This window comes from Dreissena polymorpha, chromosome 1 (genome assembly GCF_020536995.1).
Source record: "Dreissena polymorpha isolate Duluth1 chromosome 1, UMN_Dpol_1.0, whole genome shotgun sequence".
NCBI lineage: Eukaryota > Metazoa > Mollusca > Bivalvia > Myida > Dreissenidae > Dreissena > Dreissena polymorpha.
In genome coordinates this window covers 151,781,096-151,792,925 of record NC_068355.1, presented here as the reverse complement: position 1 = coordinate 151,792,925, position 11,830 = coordinate 151,781,096, and the positions used below count along the sequence as shown (strand labels likewise).

At 34.8% G+C, this 11,830-nt stretch overlaps 1 long non-coding RNA gene across 2 annotated transcripts; it reads right to left on the bottom strand.

Moving 5' to 3' along the window:
• Positions 1 to 2,951: 2,951 nt before the first annotated feature.
• Positions 2,952 to 6,479, bottom strand: LOC127867450 (uncharacterized). 2 transcript variants are annotated; one of them, XR_008043500.1, is made up of 3 exons: positions 5,929 to 6,479; positions 4,578 to 4,676; positions 2,952 to 3,025 (listed from the first exon to the last, which is right to left on the bottom strand). It is a non-coding gene; the product is annotated as an uncharacterized LOC127867450 (long non-coding RNA). The 2 variants fall into 2 exon arrangements; XR_008043501.1 differs by lacking the exon at positions 2,952 to 3,025 and adding an exon at positions 3,850 to 3,979.
• Positions 6,480 to 11,830: the final 5,351 nt, after the last annotated feature.

The following is an 11,830-nucleotide window of genomic DNA, read 5'->3' as shown; positions in this document are numbered from 1 at the left end:
TCCCTCACTCTCAGTCCCATACGTGCATGTAATTCACTCACATTCAGTCCCATATGTACATGTAATTCACTCACATTCAGTCCCATATGTACATGAAATTCACTCAAATTCAGTCCCATATGTACATGTAATTCACTCACACTCAGTCCCATATGTACATGTAATTTACTCACATTCAGTCCCATATGTAAATGTAATTCACTCACATTCAGTCCCATATGTAAATGTAATTCACTCACATTCAGTCCCATATGTACATGTAATTCACTCACATTAAGTCCCATATGTACATGTTATACGTATTTTGTAGTTTCTACATGGTCATACTCCACACTAAAAGGAATTGTTCACAGATTTTCGTGTTTGTGAAAAATATAACTAAAAGTTTTACAAACAAAAAGTAATATGCGGAATAGTTTTAAATATTATTATAACTAAGACATAGATGACATAAAAAACATTATGCTCGATCTGGGTGTCGAAGTCGGGACCTCTAGAAGCTAAAGCTTACTTACTACCAATATTTCATCTGATCTCTTCTTGACAAGTTTTGTTTAAACTTTCCATTTAAAAGCTTGAACCTGACTACACAGACCCAGAAGAGATAATCATTGGTTATTTTTTTAAACATTATGTGTAGTATCCTTGCGATAAAAAAATGTGCACAATTAGTTATTTATTAGAAATAGTAAGAATTGTGATATACATGTAATTCATAAACAAAAATATTTGAAACATCAACATACTCCAAAATTATTGGAAACAAACCCGGAAAACAACTGCTTTCTGATCGCTATTAAAGATAAAAAGATCAAACATAGAGATAGCGTGCTGTTAGCAAATCCAAGTGAAGTAAATAGTCCACCCGAGGGTTATTGTAAATTTTGCTTTCTTGAATAACCCAATTGTCAGTATCTGTATTTGAAATAAAATAATTTTTTTTCAGAGTGATACAAAGTTTTTGAATATAAGTATTTATTTCTGCATTTTCGATGTATAAAATGCGCATTTGGCTTGTACAATGTTATGTTCGTCGTAAAAAGTCTACGTAAATAACAAGGCGAAAATAACCAGTCTAGTTGATGTCAGACAACGCCGTTTACATGGTAGGGCTGGAAAACTATTAGTAGATCTATAAATAAATCGTATATTTTCGATGCTAGTCCACCTAAAGCTCGTTCAGTCAATCCCGAAAGCAATAATGGTGATTTGTATCATCCGTACAAACAAGCATGCCTTATTAGCTGAATAAGATAGATCGCCTAATTATGCCGCAGATATGACGATAGTATCTGAATTATTATTAGTTCAGTCAACCCGAGCTCACTACCGTCAGAGCATCGCGTGGAAACAAATAGGCCTTAGTTTGCTTACGGACATTCTGATAATGGCTGTATCGTATTTGCAAAGTCAGTTTATAGTGCTTCTTGTCGCTCAAGTGATGTGTTTTGGTTCGCGTTTTAAAAGTATAGGCATTAATTATAGCATCACACATACATGTACCACAAAAAGTAGAAAGTGGCATCAGTATATGTGCGGCGAAGGCCATTAATCATTTCTTTCTTTACGGGAATGTTTTTGCTCAACATATTGTGTATATTCCAATTCGTTATATTTATGTTTGGAATTCTTTCACAACGAGATTATATATAATATAGTATTTTTTTACATCAGCGTATTTAAATAGGCCTTAAATGCGCGGGCCTTTACTTTCTCTTCAAACTGAAATCAAAGTCGACGGCTTAATTGCATACACGTTAAGAACATATATATGCAAATATCGAACATAGAAATGAAATCAAACAACAAATACTTGTAATGTCATACATATATAGGATTATACTTTACATATCGAAAATGTTTATTAATCATGGTGCACGCGAGAATACCGGTACTTTGAAATTAAAAATAATTAAAGACCACTGTGAAACTATGCGAGCATTGAACGTTTAGAAATATGGAATTTAGATGTGTTATGTTTTGCTTACTAAATTAGTTTCTGTAGGAGCTCATCATACCACTTGTTAATCGAATATGTGTGTATAACGTAAACAAGAAACTATTGATCACTAATAAACCATTGCAAATCTCTGTCAAAGGATGTATCAAACGTAGTTGAGTTCAGTAAATCAAGCTCGATCAACTGTCAACGGGCTGTATTTTACATAAATATATATGTTCGCTTTACGAACGCATTGACATCAATGACAATGTGCATGCTATCGCCCTATTAGGATCCCAGACGATGACGTTGCCTGGTTTGGAGTGTGAGGGCACGTGGCGCTCGTGAAGCTGACGTCATCAAGAACAATGTCGCCAAGGTAACCGTCCCCAACCGTAGCTTCAAATGTTACCTCTGGATAATAGAGCACGTTGACCACTAGAACTTTTGTATAACAAAATAAAACCATACAAATTCTAGTTCAGAATATCAAAAAATGTATGTTCAACAGTATAACCTAAACATGTACTCCATGACCATGGTAGAAATCATATGCAACCGTAAGCATTATACATATATGTGAATATTTCGTACCTTATTTAACACACTTTAATCGTTTTATTACAGCATTTTAGCTGCTAATTAAGTAAAAAGGCTGCCATTTTCCAAATATAAGCATTTCACTCAGATGTAGAACAAGTGTTCAATTATACAAATTGCTAGTGCATGATCTTATTCTGATTGCATGTAGGTTGACAATAAAGATTACCCTTAACGCTTTTCATTAAACATTTGCATATACACATGAGAAAACATAACTTACGATGGTTTTTTTCTGAGACACGAGCTTCACCATTCCCTGTTTTCATTGGGTCCCTTGTTCTCCATAGAGTGTCCAATCCCGCTCCGCCGCACTTCCGCTTCTTTTGTATACATTCAAGTGACCGATGGACTCGCCGTTCATGCTGTACCAGAACTGGAGGCAAACACCTTGAGGTCCTGTAGGAATGAACTCTGGACTTTGCAGCCAGGCCTTTTCGTCTTTCAAACGAAGGGCGCTTGACTCGATGTAGACATAGGCTCCTGTACAGCAATGTATTGCACGTTTAACCCATTTATGCCTAGTGGACTATCCCATCCTTTTAAATTGGATCAATTTATTTCCAAAATTAGGGATGTCTAGTATTTATTTCTATATTTAAAATATTTCTAACAGAAATTCCTTAAGCAAACAGCGCAGACCCTGATGAGACGCCGCATCATGCGGCGTCTCATCTGGGTCTACGTTGTTTTCCAAGGCCTTTTTTCTAGACGCAAGGCATAAAAGGGTTAATTTTCACAGAAAGTGAGGTATAGCACGTCCATAGTTATATTGTATAGAGTATTAACGTTTTTATATATAACTAAGCGATTAAAAACATTGTCACATGCGTGATAGTGGGGTTACTTTATTCTATACATAATATCGATGCTTATATCATGTTCGTTTCAGCTATTCTATATGGGTCACACTCTATGGGGTTTTATCCACGGTTTGAGTGGATACGAATAACAACGTCCTTAAACAGGAGTATTTGGGCCGTGCTCTGTGAAACAATGGTTTAATCACGTGCGCAAAGTGTCGTCCCATATGAGCCTGTGTTATCCGCACAGGCTTCTAAGGGCCGACACTTTTTGCCTAAACTGGATTTTTGCTAAGAAGAGACTTTCTTGAAACGAAATATATCATAATAGCGGAGATTTCCGTCCCTGATTAGCGCGTGCGGACTACACAGGCTAATCTGGGACGATACATTACGCACATGCATTTAACCCCTTTTTCACAGAGCATGGCCCACATGTAAAATCCTATAAACCATTATCTGTACCATGCACCGCATGGAAACATACCGTTTGCTGTTCCAATTGTATTGTCATTGTTAGGCGCAGTATCGTCAGTGGGCGTGGCTTCACGGTGAACAACCCAATCAAAATTGTCCAATGAGTGCGGGTTTGTCCAACTGCACACCGTTTCGTTGTCAAACGTACAGTCAGCATCTGCGTTTACATAAAAAGCATGGACAGGATCAATGGAAAAATAATCAATACTAATCAAAATAGTGGAAACACTGCAACTGCAAGCCAAATAAATAAACAAAAGCATTTTCTTCAACTTAAAAAGTAAAAAGCATTTTAAGTTTTGCTAAAAAATGAAGTTTTAAGAATTTAACCCTCAATCTTATTCCATGAATTGCAAGGATTGCACCCATTGGTTTAAACGGGGAACACCAAGAGAAAAGCCGTACTGCATGCTATTTTTTTGTTGCTAAAACGAATGCTTTTACAAAAGCTGTTTAACATTTCTATCATTTAATCCAACAAGTCCTTTATGCGCCATAAGTGTATTTTCTTTTTACATCAAATCTCGACAGAAGTACTTCTTTGAATGCTCTTAAACCGTTCTTTCCTATGTCACCTATTATCCAAAATCAGCCAATTTGACACTGTACCTTAATAGTTCACACATTTAGCAAAATCACGCTAATTATAGTTTTGCAGTCATTATGAACAATCGGATATTCGGTAGAGCAATTTTAAATTTCGACATTTCGTAATAACCCTTTAAATCCAACTACAAAACCCGTTTAATTCTTACCAATTTGACAGCGTTCTCCTGCAAAACGACTCGCACACAGACACGTGTCCCCCAATGACGTGCCTCCATTTAAACACGTGACGTCTTAAATTGGGGGTCCTGAGAAAAAAGCAGCACGTGAAAATATGCCTAGCTGTCATATGGGATTTAAATTAATAGACGCTGTCAACTAAATCTAATCATATGTTTATGCCTTTTAATTTTTACAGTAGTTCTAATGGACGGTGTTAACGTTCATTTTAAATAATAATTAAAAAAAAAAGAAATTCATTTTCTTTGTTTAAAAAATGATAATACAAGATAGATCGCCGCTAACCGTTGAGAAAAAAAGACCGTTTCCCATACACATCAAATTTAACCCCGCTGTACAAGCAAGCACTAGCAACGAGGTTACGCAACAGACGCGTGATAGTGTATTGGACTCTCGATATCCCATTATTATTGTTGATCAGTAGTAGTTTTATATTCCCATATCTTTTAATGGCCTCCGATTTTGAATGACCTGTGCTGCGAAAAAATACCAAGTTATTAACACGCATAAACATTCATTCATAAACATTCTTTTCCGCGACACGTTTAATTAAAAAATGTGTATTGATTGTTTCTGTATACGCTCCGTTCAAAAAGATTCCATTTAACTCGATATTAACTGTATGAGTCCATTTGGGAATGAATATAGTTAAAGAACTGCAACCTCTATTATACATAATACAACGCAGTCTCGGCGAGGACACGGCAATTATCAGGTTTTTCGTACCTAACAATACTGGCTTTAAAAATGTGGTATTAACCTTAGTTGTCTGATTGCGAACAACTCAAAAATATTGATTCTACGATTTTCGTTCTTATATTACCATTAAGGTAAATATTTCCATTGGATTGTTATTATATTATATTTATTAGATATGTGTATTTATTATCAAGCAATTATTTGTTTAAAAAGATCATGATACCTATAGAGAACTCTTACGAATGGGCGGGCTCTCCACTTCATCCCATTACAAATGGTAAAATATTTAAAAAGAGATCCTTAAACATGTTATCTGGGTCGCGCTTTATTCTCCCAACACAGATCCTAAAAAGTCACGTGGTATGGGCACCGTGTTTATATACCAGTGTGAAACTATAAATGATTGCGAACTATATTTGTCTATTAATGTTAAATCGTGATAGTTTTCACATCGATGATTTATCATAGATGGACCCTTCCTGCTGGCAACCACGACGACATATGTGTGCATTGTTTGATCGTTTATGCTGTTGCATTGTGTTATTCAATACAGCTGTGAAATCATCGTTGGATACCTTTACTCTTATTATATATGTAAGGACCATTTTTTTCTCCAAATACCTGTGTCGCAACTGGCCGCAGAGAACACGGCAATTGGTTTGTTCGATGAAACAAGCGCCCCTGTAAGGGTTTGTGTCGTTGTAAGCATCTGATATTGGTCGAGACGGTCGAGAGTCACAACGGTGGATTGGTTTTCAACCGTCATGTTCACAATCGTCCCGTCAAAAGGAGCATCGAAGACCACCTCTGAAAGATATCCGGATTTCCATGAAAGATACGCGAGTATGTCATACTCTGTTCCAAGAGCGTCCAAAGGAAATGCCAGAAACGTGTCTCCGCTTGCCCGACTGGAACTCATTACAAAGACCGAAACAGGAACACTAGATGAGATGTAAATACCCATTTTTTTTGCTTGCCGGTGGTAAAAATTTCATGTGGGGTCATCAAGGTATATGAATATTTTTCATAAATCGCTACTGTAACGTTTATATTGTGATATGGAGCGAATACATGGAGCTCGCCTGGTATCTTTGTGGCAACGTCTATCTCGATTTGAGTGCTTTTATCTTGCGCTAGATTCGCCGGGACGCCGAAGTAAAACTCCTTTCCAAATGATGCTGAAAAACAATCAATTGAATGCTTCATATTTAAGAGAACACACTTTGCATAACTGACTATCTTCGTTCTTACATCCGCCTTCTTTTCTTTTTAGTTTTACGACGATTAAACATAATGTGTCGTTATTTATCCACACAATTAACTATATAAACATCAACTCAATAAATCAAAGCTCCATTGTAATTTCGGAAAAAATACCATGACAGTATTCATTATTGTTTATTAACTCATTTATGCCTAGTGGACTCTCCCATCCTTCTTCTAAATTGTATCAATTTATTTCCAAAATTAGGGATGTCTAGTATATTTATTTCTATATTTAGATTTTTTCTTACAGAAATTCCTTTTTTAAACAAACAGCGCAGACCCTGATGAGACGCCGCATTATGCGGCGTCTCATCTGGGGTTACGCTGTTTGCCAAGGCCTTTTTTTCTAGACGCTAGGTATAAATGGGTTAAATCATATATTGTGTTTGCATTCGTTTAACGTTAGTATTGAACCCAATATAATTGGGAACATTTGTATAGTTGTAAGATAATGCTGTCCGTATTTGGGTTTTAGCTGTTTGTAAGTATTGTTACAAAATCTTATAAACTCAATTGAATAAAAAGCTTTATTTTTTAAGGTTTTGTCGAATATTGAAGTTTTCTATTTTAAAAATTTTGAAAAGAAAAATAAACACCGTCGGAGATAAAAGTCTCGTGATTTCATGTCAACTATTTTCGCGTGTAGAAGTGTACTAAATTAAGGTGATTCTGTACATATTGAATTTAATCAAAATAGCCGTGAATGTTCTATTCGACATTCATCCGCCCACACCAACCGAACAATTATGCACATAAGTACGGCCTTAAACACATACACTACGATTGATATTTATCTTCAAAATACATACCACCATGGCATATTAATTACTACGGATGGTATCATCTAATTGAAACCGTAATGTGTGTTCAAAATTTGGAAAGTACGTTTTGTATTTTGATTATACAATACCACATTATAAATAGAATACAATATATTGACGCAATACAACAGTAAAAATGACCACTCATTTATTTTCATATCTGATGTACCAGTATTTCATCGTTAAAAAATAGCCAGCAATACAGCACAAAGTATGGATATAATATTTTTTAAATGTTGATTATTAGATCTGAGTGACCGAAAGGAATGTCGCAAAGAATCTTCTGACCGTTCATTATTGGCGCAATATATGTGACGTCATTTAAAATATCAATTTAATAATCCAAGCATTAGGCTTACAGTTTAGAAAGAAAATATGTGTTTCTTTGCGAGTTGTTTAACTCCAGGTAATTCATTTCAAACATGACGAAATATTATATAAGATGATACAGAAACACGTTTAGTGGTTCAGTGTTAATTTTATTTGTTAACTAGGCAAGGTATGCCAACTCGTAAAGTCTTGTTTAGAAAATAAGGATTGAAATATTAAAGACTAGTAATACTACTGTATTTGCTCTTAAAATATTGAATTTTCGGCATATTACAAAATTGCAAGAGTGAAATAATGATTAATCTTGATAAAATAGTATTCGTCTCGCTCTGGAAAAACGGGGCGTAATGCATGTGCGTAAGGTGTCGTCATCAATGAGTTGCTGTGTAGTTCACACAGGCTAATCAGAAACTTAAATTTCCACCTAAACTTGATTTTCGCCAAAAGAAGACTTCCTTCAAACGAAAACTCTAATAAAAGCAGAAAGTATCGTCTTTGATTAGCTTCTTCGGATTGCACTGGTTTATCTGGGCAGACACTTTACTTACATGGAGTATACCCCATTACTCGAATGAACGAGAAATTTCGTTTCGTAAAACGTTTGCTAACAGAAGCGTATATGGTGCAACCCAATAAAATGAATATGCTCAATTAGTTTATATTGAAATACTTTGAAATAACATGGTATGTCGTCATAGTTTTGTAGGCTTTTTCCTCTTAAGTTTACTCGCCATGACGACATGAAGTTAAAGTCTCGACGTAAATGTTTTCGGCTTTTCTCGAAAAAAATTGGTCGACATGACCTAAGTCGACAAATCAACATACTTTTTGACGTCATACTCTTGTGAAAATGACTTGCCATCATAGTTTTAGTGGACACGATGAGTTATTTCTTTACGCCATGACACCTTTTTCATATCATGCCGTCATAGAATATGGTACACCCCAATACTATGGTCATGCCGGATTAGTTTATATGGACTAACTGTGAAATAACATGGTATGCCGGCATAGTTTTGTAGGTTTTTTCCTCATAATTTTACTCGCCATTACGACATTTAGTTAAAGTCTCGACGTAAATGCTTCCGGCTTTTCCCGAAAATATTTGGTCGACATGATTTAAGTCGACAAATGAACATATTTTGTGGCGTCATGCTCTTGTGAAAATGACTTACCATCATAGTTTTAGTCGACACGATGAGTTATTTGTTTACGCAATGACACCCTTTTCATATCATGCCGTCATAGAATGTTGACATCACAGCATCAGGGTGTACCATATACACTTCCATTACGGAAACGTATATGGTACACCCCAATAATGTGGTCATGCCGGAATAATTAATACCGACTTACTGTGAAATAACATGGTATGTCGACATAGTTTTGTAGCTTTTCCCACCTTAATTTTACTCGTCATATCGACATTAAGTTGTAGTCTCGACGTAAATGTTTACGGCTTTTCCCGAAAATATATTTGGTCGACATGATCTAAGTCGACAAATCTACATAATTTTTGACGTCATGCTCTTGTGAAAATGACTTGCCATCATAGTTTTAGTCGACACGATGAGTTAATTTTTTAAGCCATGACACATTTTTAATATCATGTCGTCATAGAATTTTGACATCCTCACATTATTGCAACATTGGTTCATGACCTCTGGCGTCGAACAGATGTTTAGTTTCTGGTATATTCTTTTGAAACACGCAAGGTCTCAGACCGTCCATTTTTACATCAGGAATGCTTGGTATAAAGGTAAAAATAACAATGGCAAACAATAATTATTTATGTGTTTGTTGGATTTTATGGGCATTTAGAGAGCTTAAATCTCGATTGATTCGTTTAGATATTTCTCTTTGACTAATACATGCAAAACGTGTGTTTAACGACTCACAACTTTTTTTATATTGCAGATTTGTGTCTTAGTGGCACTGAGGTTTTTCATTTCGGCTTCCTTGCGAATTGGAAACCATTGATCGTATTCAAGAGAGATACTTTGTAAAGAAACCGCAGTTTGGGTGTAAAGATGACTACATACCCGTCCTAGAACATGTGTGTGAAATGCAGCGGAAGCAACTGCCAGTTCCTGACTCGATTGAAAGTGCGACTTCTTTGTTCTTGGCCTTCACTGAAATATTGGATGGTTACTAATTACATATGCACAAATATATGCTTAAAAATTGGTTATATTTTGCAAATTTAATTGGTAAGTTAGTTTAGTTCAAGTAAGTTTCGTTTCGAGTTTTATTTACAATGTTTCGATAAGCAACATAAATTGATATTCTTGTTATTGGAATTGATCTTGAAGTAGTTAAATGTTGTTATTTTTTTGCTTAAATAAATTCACTCATATTGTTGTACACATTTACAGACATTGCAAATTTGGCAAAAACAGATTCCCAGTGTTCTTCATTTCATTGTTAGATTGCAAAAGAATGAATGAAACGTTACTAATTGTTTGAAAACATGGCGGTCATTTAGTTATGAAATCCTCGTAAATTGTGGAATGTTCCTTTTAAAATATTGTTCTTTTAAAAGATTTATTAACATTTTATTTCAAACTTCAATATATTAAACAAAACCACTATTGTAAATCTTATATTTAATATTAACACTGTCGCAAATATATGATATGTTTATTTTGTATTTTCTTACTTGATTTTCTGTTCCTGAAACTCCAGTGTATATAGTACATGTTTGAAATAAATGTCCATACTGCAATTAGATTTGTATTCTTTTTGAATGGTCAAATAATTCGTTTTTGAGAAAATGGAACATTATTCAAATGTGACACAAAATTAGGTTATTTGTAGATCAATTTTAGGGCTAGTTAATGTGATCGGTCTTACTTCATTGTCCGTCAAAATTTGCACTGAAGCGAAATCACCTACTCAGCTGTGTAAATAATACCAAAACATGAACAGTCTTCAAAGCTAGTAAGGTTGTAGTTTGCTTTTATTTCCATATTATGTCCACATCGCACACTACTTATCAAAATATTTTTAAAAATTTGTTTACGAGCCGGTATAGTTTTATATGAGTTGTGATACACGTGCCCTTTGACTAGATCGGTCTATGGTCTGACCCTATATACTCAACTGAATTATTGAAAGCGTATTATGCATTTAATCGCCAATTTTACGTGCAGTCATCATTGTAAAACGACAAAAATGCACGGCGAATATTTCAGTAACGATTGACTTTAATAACATTTTATTTTTCTTGCAGTTTATTACATAATTACAATTGCCCTATGTTTCACTAGTGTACATTATTCTAATTGGCTATAGTATATCATTTGACTGGGCTTTAATATTCAATGAAGCGAGTTCCCTCCACGAAGCGCACGAGGAAATCGAGCGTGGGACAACTTGGTTTAATTATGCCATGTGCGACATGTACACAGTCAAAACTGCGTATTGTAAAAGGGGCGCCTACTAAATTCATACACGAATAAATCCCAAATTATATTGTATTTTAGCCAAACCATTGAAAACATGCAGAATGATAATCGTAATTACATGTATAAGAATTGAAACGCTCTTTTCTTTGCTTCATCGATGTAAGTAGGTTGTTTTGGTATTTAATTCGGCTTTATGCAAATTAGTTCCTCACACAAAACATGCACATTTTCAACTAGAGATAACTAAACATCTTACATTTAAAAGACCGAAAAGCGCGTTCAAGATAACACTTAAATAGCTGCAGTGAAGTATCAAGCAGATACATAATGGTGAGCATTCATATACGATTCAATAAAAACTTTATTCAGATTTAACAAAAGTTGACCTTCAAATCTTCGCATAGAAGCAGATAATTTAAATTATAAATCTCTAATTCTAAATATCAAATTTTTAAAAGATGATTTATAAAACAACATAACAGCTAATGAGTTTCAAACTGTTCTTCAGTATTTATTCAGAAAAAGTAAGAGAAATGAAAACAAAGTTAAGGACATATTACTATCTGAAATGGTCAGAAGTGAGTGGGGTAATGTAAAACAATAATTCCTTATATTAACATTGTATTATGAAGTTTGGAACAATGTGCACAATTAAAATAACATATGCTTCAGTGATACATGAACCAGTTCTAATGAAAT